This window comes from Chiloscyllium plagiosum, unplaced genomic scaffold, assembly GCF_037043375.1.
Source record: "Chiloscyllium plagiosum isolate Xiang-an unplaced genomic scaffold, Cpla_swu_hap1 HiC_scaffold_14, whole genome shotgun sequence".
Taxonomy (NCBI): Eukaryota; Metazoa; Chordata; class Chondrichthyes; order Orectolobiformes; family Hemiscylliidae; genus Chiloscyllium; species Chiloscyllium plagiosum.
In genome coordinates this window covers 26,406,103-26,426,486 of record NW_028270152.1, presented here as the reverse complement: position 1 = coordinate 26,426,486, position 20,384 = coordinate 26,406,103, and the positions used below count along the sequence as shown (strand labels likewise).

The 20,384-nt window shown below is 40.2% G+C and overlaps 1 protein-coding gene across 15 annotated transcripts in view; it reads right to left on the bottom strand.

Moving 5' to 3' along the window:
• atp2b2 (ATPase plasma membrane Ca2+ transporting 2) overlaps positions 1-20,384 on the bottom strand; it is an 838,415-nt gene that overhangs the window by 743,663 nt on the left and 74,368 nt on the right. The window lies entirely within an intron of this gene.

Sequence of the window (20,384 nt, the reverse complement as noted above, 5' to 3'; positions counted from 1 at the left end):
AGGGCTCACTAGCCCTTGGATTCTTGAGACTACAGTAATCACAGGAACAGAAAGGAGCCGTAGGAAGGTTACCTCCCCATTGTCTCTCACAGTTATCCAGCAATAAGTTGCAGGATTGGATGGGCTGCAGTGAAATGAGCTCAATCAAGGATGGGAGAGGCCCATCTATCTAACCGGTGGTGTGTGTTTGGAAGGCATGCAGGAAGCTGGCAGCTCATCAGAAATAACTAGAATCATGAGAGAGAATGAGTAGTGGGTGACAGCATAACACTTTTGGGTGCCAAACATCATACTTCGATCTCCACACAACACTCCTCAGGTCAAGACTCTGAAGCTCTTCCCAGGCACCTCACATTCCTATTTGAAAAGCCAATACTCACACTCACCCTCTGCCTAGTGTTAACTTGCAACTGTTCCTAACAGTCACCTCCCACCTTCCATAAATAATGTCCTTCCCTCCGTCCCACACAAACCACTAGGAATATCCACACCTGCGGAAAAAAGTACAGAACGTAGCAAAAGACAGAGACTTGAGGGCGGGCTAGTTCAGGGTAGCTGGTAGTTGACCATCCAGGTACAAGTACCTTGACAACTGTTGCCCAAACTAAATCTGCCCACTCCAAAAGATGGCCTGATCACACCAGGCCACAGATGTGTGTAGTGACCAGCTATGGAATCCTGAACCTGCTGAGGCAATGGATCATGTTGAGAGCTGATCCACTGCTTGAGGACCTGGTCTTAGAAATCTCGCTTCTTTCTAGCTAGATCTCAGTTAGAATCCATCTGTCCTGTGGAAGGGCACGTGGCTGAGGAGAAAGCAGCAGCTGCTGGAGCTGTTGACTGTAGTGTGGCCTTCCTTCTTGTATCTCAATAGAGGTGGCTGATAGAGCTGAATGCCTGCTTCTATGCCATGTTGAAGATGGCGATAGAGAGTTGCTGCTGAAGGTGACTGAAGTACTAGATGTCTTGCCTTAAACATTTCATAGATCATTCAATTGTATTACATATTCCAATATTGTCTAGCACCTGTTTCTCTTCATTCCAATTTAACATTTAAACAGACCTGAGGCAACTTTTTCATGAAGAGGATGGTGAGTGTATGGAGCTGCCAGAGGAAGCGGAGGAGGTTGGCACCTGTAACATTTGAAAGGCATCTGGATGGGTACATTAATAAGAAGGGTTTAGACGGATATGGGCCAAATGCTGGCAAATGGGACTAGATTAATTTAGGATGTCTGGTCAGCACAGATGAGTTGGACTGAAGGGACTGTTTCCATGTTGTATGACTCTATGACTCTGCAACCAAGATTCACCATGACTGTAACAAAACATTAAGCATTTTGCACACTTACAGGAGGTTTTCCAACTCCCATAACACCAAAATTTCCAAAGTGATAAAACCGCAGTACAAGAAATATCCCAGGGAAACAAATAGCTAGAAAAGTTCTAATTCCAGTCAAATATCTTTTTGGCAAAATAAAATCAAATTTCCTGCACAGTCAATGCAGGTATTCATATTGTTTTCAGGCAGAAGGGGAATTTCAAAAATCTTCATTTTCAAACAAACACAGGACTCTTTCTTCTCAAATTTAGGGTACTTATTATTGTGATACCATTTTAAAGGAACATGCAAATTGTCATGTGCCTTTGCAGAACTGGGATGTAAAGCTGCAGGTAACCAGCAGGCTGCGTTGCTGTTGGTGTTGGTTATTGTGTGTTGAATCCCTAAAGTATACCTGTTTGGTGAGCTCTCCTACAACATGTATATCTAGTATTCGAATAAATAGAACTTATTTAAAGATAGATTAAGTAGCCTGTGAGGGATTGGTGAGATAATTAATAAAACTGGAAAAAAAAGTAATTAAACCCAGAATGACTGTTGTTAACTATAAGGTTATTAGTGGAATATTGAATGTATCATTTATCAAATGGTTGCACTGTAAAATCCTGGGTTTCCATTATAGGCAGGCATTTTATTTTAAATGAAGCTTTCTTTGTGCTGCTGCTATTTTCACCTGAGCTAATGAAATACTATATGTTAAAACAAATTAAATAAACAATCAACTCACTTTCAAAGTTCACTATTAGAAAATACATCCCCTCTCCACCTCCCCAACCCTTGTCCCAGTTGCTATGTCATAGTACATTTGCCATACTCTGATAGAGAATGGGCTGTCATATATGTGGGTCAGATGTGGGTCTGAGGCACAGATTGTTGCATAGGAGAAAGTGAGGACTACAGATGCTGGAGTTCAGAGTCTGCAGTGTATGCTGGAAAAGCACAGCAGGTCAGACAGCATCCGAGGAGCAGGAGAATCAACGTTTCGGGCATAAGCCCTTCATCAGGAAGGGCTGCTCCTTGGATGCTGCCTGAGCTGCTATGCTTTTCCAGCACTACACTCTTGACAGACTGTTACATTCCATGGAATTGCAGGTGCTGCATTCACAGCCATCATAACATGTATTACCCAAACAACAAGTAGCCCATATACAACTATCCTGCCAAATAACAAAAGATGCCTTGCTTTTCCTTTAAGACCATTACTATATTTACTTTAAGGTTCCCACAATAGTCCCTTGAGGAAGGAAATTAATCTATAATAAAGTATGGCACCAATATAGCAAAACTCATGTATGCATTACAGTGAAATGAATGAGAACTTATAACAGAAAATACATGACAATTCTGAGAACTGTATCTACATTTGATGTTTGATGGGAAGATGGAAGTAACGTCAACAATTCAGAAGTAAGTTTCTCTCGACAGATTACATTGTGTTCTGCCTTTAACACTAAAGGCACTAATAATACCAATTCAGGCAAGTAACATTATTGCAGCTTTTTAGACACTTCATCTTCACCAAGAAAGTATATTTTTCTAAACACATTTTCATCAATATTGCTTTAATGTCCATCATTTGAAGCATGAAATGATAATACTTGTTAAGTATTCACAAACCATTAATTTTAATATATTTATGGCCATCATACAAATAATTATATAGTAGGATATTGGTCACATAAAAGCATAATTTATGTCATCCACCACCTAACTTGACTCAAGCTTCATTATCAATTTTCATTTACATAGAGTCTCAAAGATGAATTTTTGGTCTGAGAGTGGGAAAGAGGAACCATCCTGAATTCACCCTGTATCAGGGCAGGAGGGAACACTCATTCTTTGGGATTTGCATGGGCTGTCCCCTTAGCTCACATGGAAACGGGGTTCCTGCACAATCAAAGACTACAGGCTGGCTCTCAAACCTGGAGGGCCAAAGGATTCATCAGAAAGGTGACCTATTACAATGACTGATCAATTTCATAGAATTGCTCTCGCGGTAACATTTTTAAACATTTATTTATCAATCAGACCGCCTGTCTGGAGTGAGAGGAAATCGCTTCACAAGATAGCTGTTAACTGTATCCCCTTACAATGTCCCACACTCATGTTTCCCATTTACATTGGCCCTTTGACCAAATGGCCACCAATCTGAGAGTTCCTTCTCTCAGATTTTTCAATGAACCTCATATCCACGGTGTCCCAGTACCTCTATATTTTGGACTAAATATCCATTCTCTAAGGCATATCATTGATGGTAGAGTCTTCAGCCATCTCTTATGTCAGTAACAACCTGTAAATTCGCACTGTTTAGTATCACTCAAAAATAAATGAACTCTGCCTTCATACAAAAGAAAAACTGGCAAGGAGGTTTAGTTCTTCGGGGGTGTTGATGGTGTGGTGATTATTCAGAGACCTGTCTAAATCAGATCACTTTTTTTATTGTTTCAGATTCAAGAAACTACTTCTTTGTGTTGTAATGTCAGGAAAGCAGGAATTTTACTCAGAATTCCTACCAAAGGTGACAGTCAGACTTGATGTTTATGCCACTGGCACTTTCAAACCCCTGCTAATGCACTGCAGTCAGTGCCTTGATTTTGCAGTGTAAAGTGGGTCAGCTCATTTTTTTTCTCTTTCACAATCTGTCAAATACTATTGAAGACAAGAGGTGTTTTTTTTTAAAAAACAGCCAAGATTTACTCATCGTCCTGGAAGCCACACACTGCAGCAAATGTTCTTCCTTCACGGACAGTGCATTGTGCTTTCTCATGACCATACCTTCAGACAGGTTTGTGAATTTCCAAACCTTTTGTCAGCTTTCATTATTGTGCCTCAGCAGATTGGTCAGCACCAGAGAACGAGCAGAAGTCTGGCCGGTGTAAAAAGGTTATAAGTAAAAACAGAAAATGCAAGGGGGACTCAACAAATCTGACAGCATGAGTGGAGAAAGAAACAGAGTTAACATTTTGAGTTCAAAATGACACTTTATTTTTAAAAATGGAGTTCTGAACCAAGCTCAAAACATCAGTTTTTCACTCCATAGGTGCTGCCAGAGCTGCTAAGTTTCGCCAGCATTTTGTGGTTTCATATCAGTTTTCCTGAATGTGCAACATTTTGTTTGGGTTTTATTTGTATTTGGTCCTTGATTTAAAAAGATACCTTCCCTGGTTAGATTTTCCAACAGCATGCAGCATTGGCCACTATTTTAATTCCTGACATATTCACATTTCTTTTTTTTAAAATGGAGAAGAATTTCTGGATATCAATCCTAATATCAGCAGTTTTATGGACGGAAATCAGAAGTGTCACTCGATAAAATGGTCAACCGAGAACAACCTAGCTCTCAATGCCGGCAAAACCAAGTACCTCATTATCGACTTTCGGAGGGATGTTACTGGTAATGTAGGGGGCATAACAGCACAGAGGTGGAATAATTGGAGAGTTGAAAATGTGTTGCTGGAAAAGCGCAGCAGGTCAGGCAGCATCCAAGGAACAGGAGAATCGACGTTTCGGGCATAAGCCCTTCTTCAGGAATGAGGAAAGTGTGTCCAGCAGGCTAAGATAAAAGGTAGGGAAGAGGGACATGGGGGAGGGGCTTTGGAAATCCGATAGGTGGAGGGAAGTCAAGGTGAGGGTGATAGGCCGGAGTGGGGTGGGGGTGGAGAGGTCAGGAAGAAGATTGCAGGTTAGGAAGGTGGTGCTGAGTTCAAGGGATTTGACTGAGACAAGTTGGGGGGAGGGGAAATGAGGAAATGTTTCCTCATTTCCCCTCCCCCCACCTTGTCTCAGTCAAATCCCTTGAACTCAGCACCGCCTTCTTAACCTGCAATCATCTTCCTGACCTCTCCACCCCACCCCACTCCGGCCTATCACCCTCACCTTGACCTCCCTCCACCTATCGCATTTCCAAAGCCCCTCCCCCAAGTCCCTCCTCCCTACCTTTTATCTTAGCCTGCTGGACACACTTTCCTCATTCCTGAAGAAGGGCTTATGCCCGAAACATCGATTCTCCTGTTCCTTGGATGCTGCCTGACCTCCTGCACTCTTCCAGCAACACATTTTCAGCTCTGATCTCCAGCATCTGCAGCCCTCACTTTCTCTCAATAATTGGAGAGTGTCAAGCTCCTGGGAGTTGTCATCCACAACAAGCTTTCTTGGACTCTTCATGTGGACGCACTAGTTATAAAGGCCCCACATCTCTTCTTCCTTAGGCAGCTGTTAGCATGACGGCGAATACCCTTGCCAATTTTTATAGGTGCGCCATCGAGAGCATTCTGTCTAGATGTATCACTACCTGATATGGCAACTATACCATTCAAGATCGGAGACGGTTACATAGAATGGTGAACTCGGCCCAGACAATCACAAAGGCCAACCTCCCATTTATAGTATCCATCTACCAGGCCCGCTGTCAAGGAAAGGCCGCCAGCATTTTTAAAGATCCATGCCACCCTGACAATGTTCTTCGACAACCTCTACCGTCGGGGAGAAAGCACAGAAGCCTCAGCACACGCAGGAGCTGGTTTCCTAACAGACTCTACTCTACTGTTGTTAGAATACTGAATGGACTCTCAAACTCTTAACATTCGCCTGTACCTGTGTTTTTTTTTTGTTTTTGCTGCTGTTTACTTGCTGTTATTTACTAATCTATGCTACTTAACCATTGATCTGTCTGTATTGCCCGCAAGACAAAGCTTTTCACTGTACCTCGGTACATGTGACAATAAATTCAATTCAATTCAATTCATAGATGCTGCCAAACCTGCTCAGCTTTTCCAGCAACAACTATTTTAGTTTCTGATTTACAGCATCCTCAGTTCCTTCGGTTTTAATCGGCAGTTTTTAGTTTGAGTATGTCTTTAAGTTTCAAGTGAAGTAATGTTCTGGGTTGTGTTTTTTTTTAATATTCTTAGCATTCCTACATGTGCCTCCTTAAAATCATAGCACCAATATTAACTCATCCTGTCTGGCACAAACCAGGCAATAGATATTTAAAATGCTTATTGATACCATTATCTATCTGCAAGTCCTGATGATAACCTGCTCTTCTCAACTACCTACCAGGACAGTCATTAGAAAGGAACTAAATATCAAATCCAATCTCACTGGCATCATTGAGATCTGTCTGCAATACCAGTTGGAGGTCTGTGCAGAAAAGCATTGACACCTTCTCTATCAGGTCAGACTTACGGAAAGGTGGCTTGTGAATCAGAAGAGGTTTAGGAAGATAATTTTTAAAATATAATTTTGGGTTTCCTTGTGGGGTAGGAGGAGCAGGGGCACTCTTGTTGCACACCCCTCCCCAAGGCAGCCCTTGAACTCCTTGCTCCAGGTTGGTGCCAGGACAATCTCCAACGGCTCCCTCCCTCCACAGGTCCCAAATAGGTAAGACCTCATTCTTGCTTCCAGTATGGGAAGAAATGTTTTGTTTGTCCTTATCTAACACAGCGAGAGGCACACTCCCAGATGCCAGCGAAGCATGAGTCCTGCCTGCTTGCCAATTTGGTCAACCTACATGCTTCATGGTAGCTGAAAAACAAGTGCTATACAGCACAATTTAATGGTTTGCATGTTTGATCAGGACTTTTTCTGATCGTTTCATAATGAACATCAACATCCTATTGGCTTCCCTTTTGCTACTCTACACAGGTTTCACGTTTAACACTAAATCCACGAAGACTCCTTACTTCATTTTAATCACTTGCTCCATTATTTCAACATCGTTCATGAAGTGTCATCCAGTTTTCTTCCTTTACAGTTGTGTCACTTTACAGTTCCCTTTCATTTTCAGCCCACTCACATTCTCTGCCATTCTGAGCTGCCTCCTCTCTACTGTCTTTCCTAGTTTGGCATCAGAATCAAGTTTGGCTCTTCCCCTTAAGTTTTTGAATCCAGGTCATTACTCAAAACTAAAAATGGTAGTGGCCCAAGTACTGACACTGAGATACCACATGGAGTACATCTCTCTTTGAGGGAGGCCTTGTTATTACCCATCTTTTAGGCAGTTCTATAATCACTTGCTATGCATTACCCTGAATCCCCATTGCTTTGAGTTTAATTAATTGCTTTCCTCATGGGACTTTATTAAGTGCCTCCAAAGTCTCTAGGAAGGATGCCTAGGCCAATGAGATGGTTAAAAAAAACTTAACAAACATCACAATCAAAATGTGAGACTAGGAGCCCTCTTCACTGGAACAGAAAGATAAGTTTAAAAGAAAACAGACTGGATTTACAATACATATTGATTGGCTTGCATTGTGTCATACTGGGAATTAATTGTGCTATTTAATTGTTTTAATTGTACTTTTGATATGAAAACTAATTGAAGAGAAGGTTAAAAATAAGCAGAAAATATTCAGAATTCTGGAAAGGGAAAACCCTGTGTTGATTCGTATACAAGTTTGTGTAATATAAAGCTCATGGTCAATGATTCCAGTTCAGTGAAAATAATTTATCTTTCATTTTTAACATACAGACCATGATATATTATTTTGTTTTTCACTGCACATACTTCCATTAAGTCACTGAATGCAGAATAGGAAAGACAGTACAAATTATTGATGATTATACATGAACTATGAGATTGCTAGGTTGTTAGTATGTTTATTAACATTAAACTTTCTAAAATACCCTTCTCTGCAGCACTCAGTCTAAAAACTTAGAACTAGGCCATAAGGTAGGAGGATTACGGGAAATGTCATACTTTTCATACAGAAATGTTATACATAAAAAGCTTACTGCATTGGAAACACAAAGTTCTTGAAATCAGTGAAAGCTGCGAGGCTACATGGGAAAGACAAAAATGAAAACTATACGCCCCTGTAAAAGAGACCACGACATGTTGAAGTCTTGAGATACAATGGAGAATACAAAGGGCAGTGTGTAAATATTTAAGGTTACCAAGACCTTCATGGACTATTCCTGGTTAGTCAAGAAAAGCACACGCAGGGGATGAGTCCCACGGGGTTGAAGGTGACTGCAAGTGGGAGCAGTTAATTGAGTAAGAGCCAAAATAAAAGTGATCCTTCCAAGCAAGGCAGCTCCTGGGTGGAAATTGGACAAAAATGAAGGCAAGACATAGAGATAGAGAGAAGCTTGAAGCTGTAAGAAGAGAAGCCATCATGCACTCTCTGCTCGGAGCAGAAAGGGGGAAATATAGCCCATGATAAATTTGTTCCGGTTTTATCTCATTAAAGTAGTTGTGTGACAATTTTGTTGCCAGCCCATTCTCACAAAAGGAGCAGAAAACCCCCAATGCCTATGCAACATTCTTGTCAGTGTCATAACAACTTGTAACTGAACCTATACTGTCATTCCAATGCTCCCATAACAGACGCACCATTCCAGGGACCCTCCATATCTGGGAAATTCTAGAATCTCTACCAGTCAATTACCTTTAAATTCTCTTTCCCTATCTGGGAGACTTCATTGGATTTTTTTTCCCCAAAACTCAACATCACAGAATCCTGGAGAAGAGGCTTGAAACCTTGCAATCTGAACTTCCCAATAGAGACAGAAGGGTGAAGTGAGTCAAGGCATATTGCTTTCTCTTAGATTATGTACAGTCGCAGGCTCAAGACCAGCATTGGCAAAAGTATGGCATTCCCAATTTGTCATGTTGAATGATGCATAATGAAACAAATATATATAAAAATGTAAACAATATGTTGCCTCAGTTTACTTAAATTTCATATTATTTGTACTTTTGATGGCGTGTTGAAATAAGCAATTCAGTATTTACCAAACAGGACCACAATCCTGAGAAGACACCACTAACTTCTGTGCTCTGTTTAAAAGTTTTGAACAGAAGGCTAGATTTGGGAATAAGAAAACAACCAAAACAGATCCCATGTGCACAGCTGGAGCACAGGCATAGTAGCTGCCAGAAAGTCCACTCAAATACAAAAATGTTGTGCACATCAAGAGTTGAATAAGGGGCATAGTCAGTGTGAGGAGACTTCAGCAGAGTGAGACGAAGATCAAGTGGATTGTGGCTATATTGTGACAAATTTGGTTCATAATGGAAATTTGGTGCAAAAGAGGACAGAGATGCTTTAACTAGGTTTACTGCAAGATGTAAACTCTCCAGAGCAAGAGTGGGAGAGGATTAAAGGTATGGAACAAGAAGCCAAGTTGCAGTGAGATGGCAGCAAAGTGATATTACAAAACATAATGTAACCCGAAGGCAGGGAAAGAAGCTGATTAGTGAGTAACAGCAGTGAATATTTCTAGTCTTTAAAGTAAAAGTAAAGTCTTCAGTATGTATTTAGCTCTCCAGTATTTCCACGCTTTTCTTGCAAAATAACAGCTGAAGTATCAGATTGACATTGGGAATTCTTTTCTTTTTAGTTTAAAAAAATGAAATGTCATTGCAGTAAAATGTAAACAGCAGGGAACCTCTCAAGTAATTAATTTTTAAATTATATCATGTGTAACAGTGATGGCAGGATGGGTGATGTGTAGCTGGTGCCACAGCATGTGGAAGCTGTTGAACACTGATGAAATCCAGAATGAACACATTTGCACTCAATGGTTGCAGTTTGAGGAACTTTGGATCAGAGTTGAGGAGAAAGAGTCCAAGCTGCAGACACTGCTCCATATCAGAGCAGGGGAAAGTTATGTGGACACTTGTTACAGAGGGTAGTCACACCCCTCAGGCTAGGTAGTACAAAACTGGGCTGTATTTAGGTGCGACAGCAGGTATAGGATCTAGCGGATCTCGGTCCCTGCAGCTGTCTCAACAGTTAGAAGGTTCTTGCAAGCTGTTTGGACAAGAGTAGGGACTGAAGGGAGAATGAACAAACTGACCATAGCACCTTGATACAGGGAGCCATTCAAGTGAAAGGAGGAAACAGTAATGTAGAAGTAGTGGGATATAGTATAATTTGGAGGATAGATGCTGTTCTTTGTAGCCATGAGAAGAAGTCAAAAACGGTTATGCCTGCCTAGTACTGGGGTTAAAGATATCTCCCCAGGGCTGGAGAAGCACTAGGAGTGGGAGGAGATGGATCTCTTATCTGCGTTGATATTAATGACATTGATAGGACTAAAGAAATTGAATAGCAGCACTTCCAATGTAATAATCTCAGGTTTGCTACCTGAGCCAGGAATAAACTGCGTAAATAAAGTGGAGGAATTAAAACGCATGGCTCACAGATTGTCTTGAGTGTAACGGGTTTCAGTTCATGGAGCACAGGAGAAGAAGGGGGCTGTTCTGGTGGAATAGGTTTCACTTGAACTGTTCTGGGACCAGTGTCCTGGTGAATTGAATAACTAGGACTGTAGAGAGGGTCTTAAACTAATTATAGGATTGGAGGCTTTGGGAAATGTAGGCTTGCGAAGAAAGAGGACATGGCAGCATCATAGAGTAGATATTTGGATAATAATACCCAGTGTGGAACAGGAAGTAAGACACTATGCAAACATAGAAAAACAACAGTAAATACAGTCAAAGGGGAAAACAATGGTAAAACCGTAAAACTGCAAAGTTGGTAGCTCCTTACTTGAATGTGTGTAATATTCATAACAAAATAAATTAAATAATGGCACATAGTTGTAAGGAGATCAAAGCTGAGAACTAAACATCCAGGGGAATGTAACTTGCATAAGGACAGGCAGGAAAAAAAGGATTGAGGGATAGAATTGTTGGTATGAGATAGAATTAAGTACAATAGCAAGAAATCTAGGATCGGAAGACATAGAATTTATGTGGGTGAAGGTAAGAAATAAAAAGGGGAAGATAACACTGCTAAGAGTCGTCAATGAAACCCCTAACAGTAATCATATGGTGGCACAGAGAATAAATCAGGAGATGAGGAGGAAACGTAATAAAGGCAGTCCATTAATTGTGGGTGACTTGAATCTTCATATAGACTGGGATAGTCAAATTAAGAGCTAACCATGAGGAAAAATTCAAAGTATGGATTTGGAACAATTTCCTAAAACAACATACTGAGGAGTCAACCAGGGATCTGGCTATTTTGGATGAGCGAGTGGACTGAGAAAGGAGGTTAGTAGCAGAGATGGTTAACGGACAGTGGAAGACATTTCAGAAATTAGTTCTTGGCTCATAGCAAAGATATATCCCAGTGAGGAAGAAGGTTTCTAGGAAGATGGTAATCCAACCATGGCTAACCAGGGAAGTGAAGGACAGCATCAAATTGAAAGAAAAAACAGAGTGTGACAAAGATTGGGGGACTGGGAAAGTTTTAAAAAACTAAACAAAATGTAAGAGAAGATAGAATAGTACTGAGAAGGACAGAAAGCAATTCTTTAAATATACAAACAAGGGAAGAGAGAGTGGTCAAGGTGAACCCTAAACTGAAAAATAGAGTTCAGATTAGTAAAGATCTCACCAAATGGCAGAATAGATGTGATGGGGTGATTAGCCTAATTATGCTCTTGTGTCTTATAGTCTTAGGTGTGATTTTGGCCATTCCAGTCTCCTGTGCTAGACTGCCAGAGTTTCTCATTATCAGAAGTCTGGGAATTGGGACTATCTGCTGGGCTTTTAGTTTGGCAAACTAAACTTTGCGCATCAGGTGAAAGTTGAGTCATGGAAAATAAGAGATGATGAAACAAGAATTCACAGATCATTGGTTGCATTGTTTTGAGCGGTACCCAATAGCATTCACATTTGCATGAGGCATGCTTGGGAGTGCATTAGTGAAGAGTCCACCTGTGACAAGCATTAATAAAGATTCCTCTCCTTTGTATAATCACCTCCAGTTTTTCCTTTAATTATTGTTAATTAATCTCACAACATTAGCGTGTCAGTACTGGGTGGCCTTTTTCAAAGTCTAAACAACATTTTGCTTTCTCTACACAAATGTAATGTTCCCAAAATAATTAGTGATGGCAGTGACATAAAGCAACAAACTACATTCTAAAATAGCTATTATCCTCTTACTATTCATGAACTAAAACTTAAAATGCTTTCCTGTTTTTTTCACTGTTTGAGTTTATCAGATTTGGATCCTTTTACTATCTGACAAAGTCATTAAACTAGATCTACATTAGCTGAGAGCCAAGCATGACAACTTCACACTTTAAAGCTTAATTTTATACTGCCATGAACTCAACAAAAATGATTCCAAGAAAGCCTGTAATTAAATTCCACTTAATGTCACTAAAATGTAACTTTTAATGTCAAAGAAAATTGTCTTATATGCAGTATAATTGCTGGAAGACAGTTATTTCTGATAAGACTTTTATAGAAAAATGCTGAAAAACACTTCAAATCGTGGCGTGGGTTGTAACATGTTCACCAAATTGTAAGTGTCCATTTTTTTAAAAAGAAATTGGATTTCATGTCAATTAAGCCTTTATTTTGATTGTTTCCTCTATGTGATTCAATTTGGTAGTGTCATTCTAACAGATTGCAAATTTAAATTTGACCCAATGCATGGAATTCTTAAAAGGATTTTGCACTATTCATACCACAATAGATTACTGAAACTGTTAACTTCAGGTCATCATATATGCCAAACTGAAAATGAACACCTTCACAAATGTATACCAATCTCCTCAGTTAACAACACCTGCTTACAAAAGATAACAGTGGAAGTATGCAAGTTTTTCTATATAACAGATTGGGAAGAGTAGGTCTCACCTGCACTTAGTATATTAAAGAAATCTTCTCTATATCTGCAAAGAAATTTCCGCCTTGTGAACTCACCATTTCCACGTTCAAAGGATAGGCAGGAATGCTGCACCCAGCTATTCTGTAACCAGCCAATGACAAATGCAGGAGCAACACGTGGGGCTCTCTAAATGTAGACGTCAAGCTAGAGTGCAAGTCTTAAAATAATGCATTTCCTTCTAAGCCCAAAGTTTCAAAAGCAATCGGCTGTCAACCAAGAATATTTGGGAGACCAAGAAGCCTGAAAGAAACAAATGCCACAATTTCTGGGAATTCCTCTACCACAATTTGTGGGTAATCATTTTTTTTTTAATTCATTCCCAAACGATCTGGCCCTGAGTTTTAGACTTGTGTCCCAGTCCTGGGCAACCAACTAGCAGAAATAATTTCTCTCAGTCTATGAACACACAAATTAGGAACTGAAGTAGGCCATTTGGCCCCTTGCATCTGCTCTGTCATTCAACAGGATCATTACTGATTTGATTGTGGCTTCTACTCTATATTTAATCTACCCCATAGATTCTTGATTAACAGGAAAGTCAGAGGCTATCTGCATAAACTGCCTTATTTATTCCCCTCAAAATCTTCAATCAAATCAACCCTTAACCTTATAAAGTTTGAGGGAATACAATCCCATTTTGTATCATTGATCTCTGCATGTTGTTTAACCTTTGGAGTCCAGATGGTCCTTCTGCACTGAAGTCCCTCAAAGATCATTAAATCAAAGATCATAAGGAATGCCCTCAGAATTACTCACAATATTCCGGTATAATTTAACTGCAATTTTGTAGAACTTTGTAATAAAAAGAAATTCTAGAAATACTCAGCAGTTCAGTAAAAAGGTCATCAACCTGTAACATCAACTCTTTCTCTGCATGAACACTGCCTAACATGCTAAGTATTTCCAGCATTTTCCATTTTTATTTAAGATTTATTTCAACAGTATTTATACAACAATGTATTTTTGACTCTATCTTGTTGTACTCTTTTTCTCCATAGAGGAAAGGGCAGCACTCACTAAACTATCTTGATTATTTTCTGTCACCATTCATGGCATTTTAAAACCTATGCACATGGACTATTCCTCGCCTACCAAATCTTTTTTGACCCCACTGCTTTTCATTCAGTAGAAAGTATTTTGGTTGATCGTCATTATGTCCAAAGTGGATGAACAACTTTGGAATTCACCTACCACAGTCTTACCCATTCACTTAACCTATTAACATCTGATTTCATGCTCTTGTCTACTCTGCTTACAAGGCGAAAGTGAGGACTGCAGATGCTGGAGATTAGAGTCAAGAGTGTGGTGCTAGAAAACGCACAGCAGGTCAGGAAGGGCTTTTGCCCAAAACGTCGACTCTTCTGCTCCTTGCATGCTGCCTGACCTGCTGTGTTTTTCCAGCACCATACTCTCCACTCCGCTTACAATTCTATCTATCTTTGCAACATTGGCAAGCTTGGATATCTAGCTTTCTATCTCACCATCTAAGTTCCAACATTACAATAATGACTAGACTTCAAAAATACTTCATAGGGTGTGCTTATCAGTGCATTACAGTCAGCGATAATGAATGGAGTAATTGAAGTTTCTCTTTCCTTTCTCTTTAATAAATATCATGTGTCATTGAAGTTTCTACAGAAATCTTTGCAAAACACTATTAGGTGCATAGAATACTTACTAGCCAACTATCCCAAATCACTTTCTCCTGCCATTCAACCAATTTCTTAACAAGGGCAATAATTTACTCTCTGCACCCAAGTTTCAAATTGACCAGACAGTATCTTCAGAGGAACTTTCCCAAATGTCTTCCAGACATCGATAAAAATAAATCCTCAGATATTTCCTTTCGACTGCATTATAAGCTCCTTCCAAAACTTCAGTCAGGTTCACTAAAAATAATCTGACTTTTACATGCCAGTATCATGGACAGGCTGGACACTGCTTTCTGCATTTGTGAAAGACCCAAGATTAACTTGTACTGGTGCCCAGTCATGTTTTCCATAAATCCACTGTCATCTAAATTATTTCCTCTCAAGTCAAGTCTGAAACTTGCTTGGTCCAACTCCATTAAATGCAAAATGTAAGAATAGTATTAAATACATTTTGAGAAAATGTTATTCATTAGCACTCTGGCAATACTTCAAAGTATACAGGGAGCAGAGCCAATGAACCTTATTTCGAGCTGTAAAAAGTATCAGCACAAGTAAATGCTATTGAGTATTATACATACATACATATATATATTATAAAACTAAGCTTGCCAATGAAATATTGACAATGTAGTGTCACTTCAAGAAGAATACATAATGGGTTAGATTACATGTTCAGTCATCAAACACGTTAAGGGCGGCATAGTGACTCAGTGGTTAGCACTGCTGCCTCAGCACCAGGGACCTGGGTTCAATTCCAGCCTCAGGTGAAATTTGCACAATCTCCCCATGTCTGCGCACATTTCCTCTGGGTGCTCTGGTTTCGTCCCATGATCCAAAGATGTGCAGCTTAGGTGAATTGTCCATGCTAAACTGCCCACAGTGTTGCGGGATGTTTAGGTGCATTATTCAGGGATAAATGTAAGGGAATGGGTTTGGGTAGGATACTCCGAGGGTCGGTGTGACTTGTTGGGCCAAATGGCCTGTTTCCACACTGGAGGATTCTAAGACATATTTAACCAATCCTGAAATTCATAAACATTTTCCTACATTCTACCAACTGCACCAGATACTGTGAGGCCACTTTTGGAGTACAGTATACAGTTCTGTTTGCTCTGTTATAGGAAAGATATTATTAAATTAGAAAGGGTTCAGAAACAATTTAACAGGATGTTGCCAGGGCTGGAGGGTTCGAGTTATAAGGATAGGTTGGGTGGGCTGGAGCACAGGAGGTTGAGGGGTGACCTTATAAAGGCTTATAAAATCATGAGGGGCATAGATAAGGTGAATAGCAAAGTTCTTTTCCCCAGGGTGTTCAAAACTAGGGGGCATATTTTTAAGGTCAGAGGAGAAAGATTTGAAAGGGACCTGAGGGGCAACTCTTTCACACAGTGGGTGCGTGGTTGGTGTGTGAAATGAGTTGACAGAGGAAGTGGTAGATGCAGGTACAAGTACAACATTTAAAAGACATTTCGATAGATACATGAATTGGATAGAGGGATAGAATCCAAACGTAGGAAAGTGGGACAAGTGTTGTTCAGGATTATGTTCAGCATGGATGAGGTGAATCGAATAGTTAAGGTTGATAGTCAGAATCTTCTTCTCAGAGTTGAAATGTCTAAAACTAGGAGGCATGCACTTAAAGTGAGAGAGGGAAAGTTCAAAGGAGATGTGAGGGGCAATTTTTTTTTAACACAGGGAGTAGGAGTCTGGAACACACTGCCGGGGTGGTGGTGGAGGCATATTCCATAGGGGTGTTTAAGAGACTTAGAGATAAGCACATGAAGATGCAAGAAATGGAGGGATGTGGACTAAGGGGATGCAGAAGGGATTTGCTAAATCTGGCATCATGTTCAGCACAATGTCGTAGGCCAAAGGGCCTACTCCTACGCTGTACTGTTCTATGTTCAATGAAGGGTCCTTTTCCATGCTGCATGACTCTTTCATTACCATCGCAGGGTGTCATTTTCTAAACAAAAATGTCACCGATGCAGTACGGTACCTTCTCTATTAGTTTAAACAATTGTTTGAATGGCATGAATGATAGCTGAAAAATGGAATTATATTAAACAATAATGTGTCATCAAGAATTTGGTTGTGCAATGAATTTACTGTCTGTCTTACCTTCAAATTCAATGACTGCTTCTATATTTACTATAACCAACGTTGAAAACTAATGTAATGCATCAACAGTCCACCAAAGTATATAGCCAGAAGTCACATGACACTAAGTTATAGTCCAAAAGGTTTATGTGAAATCACAAGCTTTCCACCTGACAAAGGAGCAGCGCTCCCAAAGTTTATGCCCGAAACGTCGATTCTCCTTCTCCTTTGATGCTGCCTGACCTGCTGCGCTTTTCCAGCAACACATTTTTAAGCTCTGATCCCCAGCATCTGCAGTCCTCACTTTCTCCTATAACCTGGTGTCATGTGACTTCTGACTATATACTTTGGTGGACTGTTGATGCATTATATTAGCTTTCAGTTTGGAATTCTAACTATAGAAGCAGTCATTGAAACCAGTTACAGTCAAAGTGATTGCTAAGATAGCAAGCAAATTGGTCAGAGATGCAGCCTGGTCCAGTCCATGGGCTGGGTGTGGGGTCCTGAGTGTAAAATGTCATTGCTGTAGAAAACAATGATAGTTGCTGTTACACCATGAGGTGTAGCATTGAAGTGCAAAAGTGTACTGAATGGATAGGAGGTGAGCCTTGAAGGTTCTTAGAGGTTGACATACGTCAAATGCCCACATCATGGCCATGGAGGTGGGCACATGGTCAATGCCCACGGAACATTCCCAGGATGTTGATACCAGAGTCCAACATAGAAATCCTTTGAAGTAAGTTGCAAGCTGAAGTTGCCAGGTATGAGGTTTGACTTCCATACTGAGAAAGCTCAGTGTCTTGTTTGCTTGCAGCAGGTGGTAAGAAATGAAGTTGTCTATTAATAAGGCAAGACTTAAGCTAATAAGGTATTTCATAAGCAAAACTCCTTACCAGGGAAGTTGTTGATGCGTAGCGAAATACTTACCTCAATGCCTGAAACCAGTTAAAAGATGCAGTGAGTTGTTCCCAATATCAAGATAGATCTCCGATGACATCTCGCACAATTCTGCCACATTTCTTGCCATAACCCTGGGCATTCAAGGCCCTACAAGATTCTGCCTGTAGTCACTGTCATAATATAGTAAATTAAGACCCAATTTGCATGTCCCACAAACAACAGATAGCAGCAAAATAGTTGGTTCTTTGATGTTGGTTGAGGGATAAACATTGGACACTGATACATTATGTCTATAATGTATACACAAGAATTGCAGTTCACATTGTACCAAGTTTAAGCTGGTTCAAAACAGCTGGAAGTGATTTTGATTGGGTTGAGGTTGTCCAACAATATGAATTAGATCCTAGTAAAACATTACTTATGTGTCATATGTTTCAATGCAGGTGTTCTTCTGCAGTACAAATCTATAAGCCTGAACTACATATACACCCTGAAAAATGTCCAAGTGGCCCTCAAGTAAACAGAGCTAAATCTTGAAGATTACACGTATTCAGGAAGTCAGTATGGACAGTTGGAACTCTCAAGGATTATGGGCAAATATCTTCTTAGTGTTTTGAAACTGAAAGGGATATTTCACATTTAGCTTTGTCTTAAGCTTCTTAATTAACTGACATTTTAAGAATCAAGATCCTAGCGAGGGAATCAAATCTTCAGCTGTTAAAATATTATGAAAACACCAGAATGTTTCATTTTTATTCATTCATGGGATGTGGATCTCACTGGCTGAACCAGCATTCATTATCTATCCCTAGCTGCTGTTGAGAAGATGTTTATGAGCTGCTTTCTTGAATGGTCACAGTCGATTTGGTCAGGTAGACCCACAGTGTCTTTAGCAAAAGGTTCCAGGATTTTAACACAGTGACATTGAAGTAACAGTAATATATTTCAGGATGGTGAGTGGCTTGGTGTTTCCATGTAAATGCTGCGCTTATCCTTTTAGGTAGCGACAGTCACACTCTTGGAAGATGCTGTGCATTCCTGAATTTCTGAGGGAACCTTATAAATAGTACACATTACTGGTACTGTGCAGCAGTGATGGAGGGAATGGATGTTTATGGATGTGATGCCATTCAAACAGGCTACTTTGTCTTGGATGATGTCAGGCTTAAGTTGTTGAAACTGTACTCATCCAGGTAAATGGGCAGTGTTCCATTTTATTCCTGACTTTTGCCTTATATATGGTGCACAGGCTAATGAGAAGACAGGGGGCAAGTTTATTACAGCAGGATTCCTAGCCTCTGATCTGCTCTTGGAGCTACCATATGCATATGGTTAGTCCAGTTCAGATCCCAGTCAATGGTAACCACAGGATGTTGGTAGTGAGGATACAGCAATAATAATGCCATTGAATGTTGAGGGGCAATGTTGGGGATGGTCATTGCTTGGCACTTGTGTCGCGCCAAAGTTACTTGCTTCTTGTCAGATCAAACATAGATGTTGTCCAAGTCTTGCCAAGATGTTGGCCACGAGCTTCAGTAACTGAGTCATACATTATGCTGAATATTATGCAATCATTAGTGATCATCCTCATATCTGACCTTTTGATGGAGGGTCAATGATGAAGCAACTGAAGATGGTTGAGCCTAAGACACCTCCCTGGAGGAACTCCTGCAAAGATTTTCTGGAGCTGAAATGACTGACCTCCAACAAATCTTCCTATGTGCCAGGTGTGACTTCAATCAGTTTTCCCATAATTCCTATTGATGCCACACTCAGTCAAATGCGGTCTTGATATCAAGGGTCAGTCACTCTCCCAAATACTCTGGAATTAATCAGTTTGGAATTCAGCCCTGCAAATTTAAAACTGGTGTCACTGAGCAAGTGCTGCTTGATAGCACTGTTAGTGACACCTTTCATCACGCTACTAATGGTCAAGAGTTGATTTGATAAGGTAACAATTGGCAGGTTTGGATCTATCCTGCTTTGAGTACAGGACATACATGAGTAATTTTTCACATTGTCGGGTAGACGTCAGCTTTGTAGCTGTACTGGAGCAGCTTGGCTAGAGGTGTGGCAAATTCTGAAGTTGGTGCACAGATTGACATTTACTCATTACAAATAGTGTGCATCTAATTTAATGTAGATGACCAAATCAGTCAAAGACATTTCAATCATTGCCTTGGTAAGGATGCTCAATTTAATCAAACAAATTCAACTGCTCTCTCAGCATACAACAGCAGCTCAATTTGTCCACAACTATGAGTGTGTCGGGTTACCTTTTTCATACAGGTCATTTGAATTACATGGTGGAGAAACAGATATTTACAGAGGTATTTATAAAGATAAGCCCAGGGGTGGGGAACCTGCAGCCTTCTAGGCCATTGTGTGCGGCCTTTTGAATGAATCCAAATTTTGCAGAACAAATCTTTTATTTTTTATTAATATGGTTTTTTCGTCCTTTATTATTTTTATTTTAATCTTAAAATGAATGTATTTAAAATATCAGAGAGTAAAAGAAAATTCAACGAAATAATCCTCATAGACTGACCGCCACAATTAAAAAATTGGTAAGTCATAAGGGCTATTTCGACACCTGCTATGCTCATGATTTAGTTATAATGCGACTCTAGAATGTACGCTATCTTCCCCACCTGACTGGCGCCACTACTGCCCGAGGCTGGTTGGCGAGACCCTGTGGGTATCCAGTACGCCAGTGTTTATCAACTTATGACAACAGTGCACGTGGCTTTC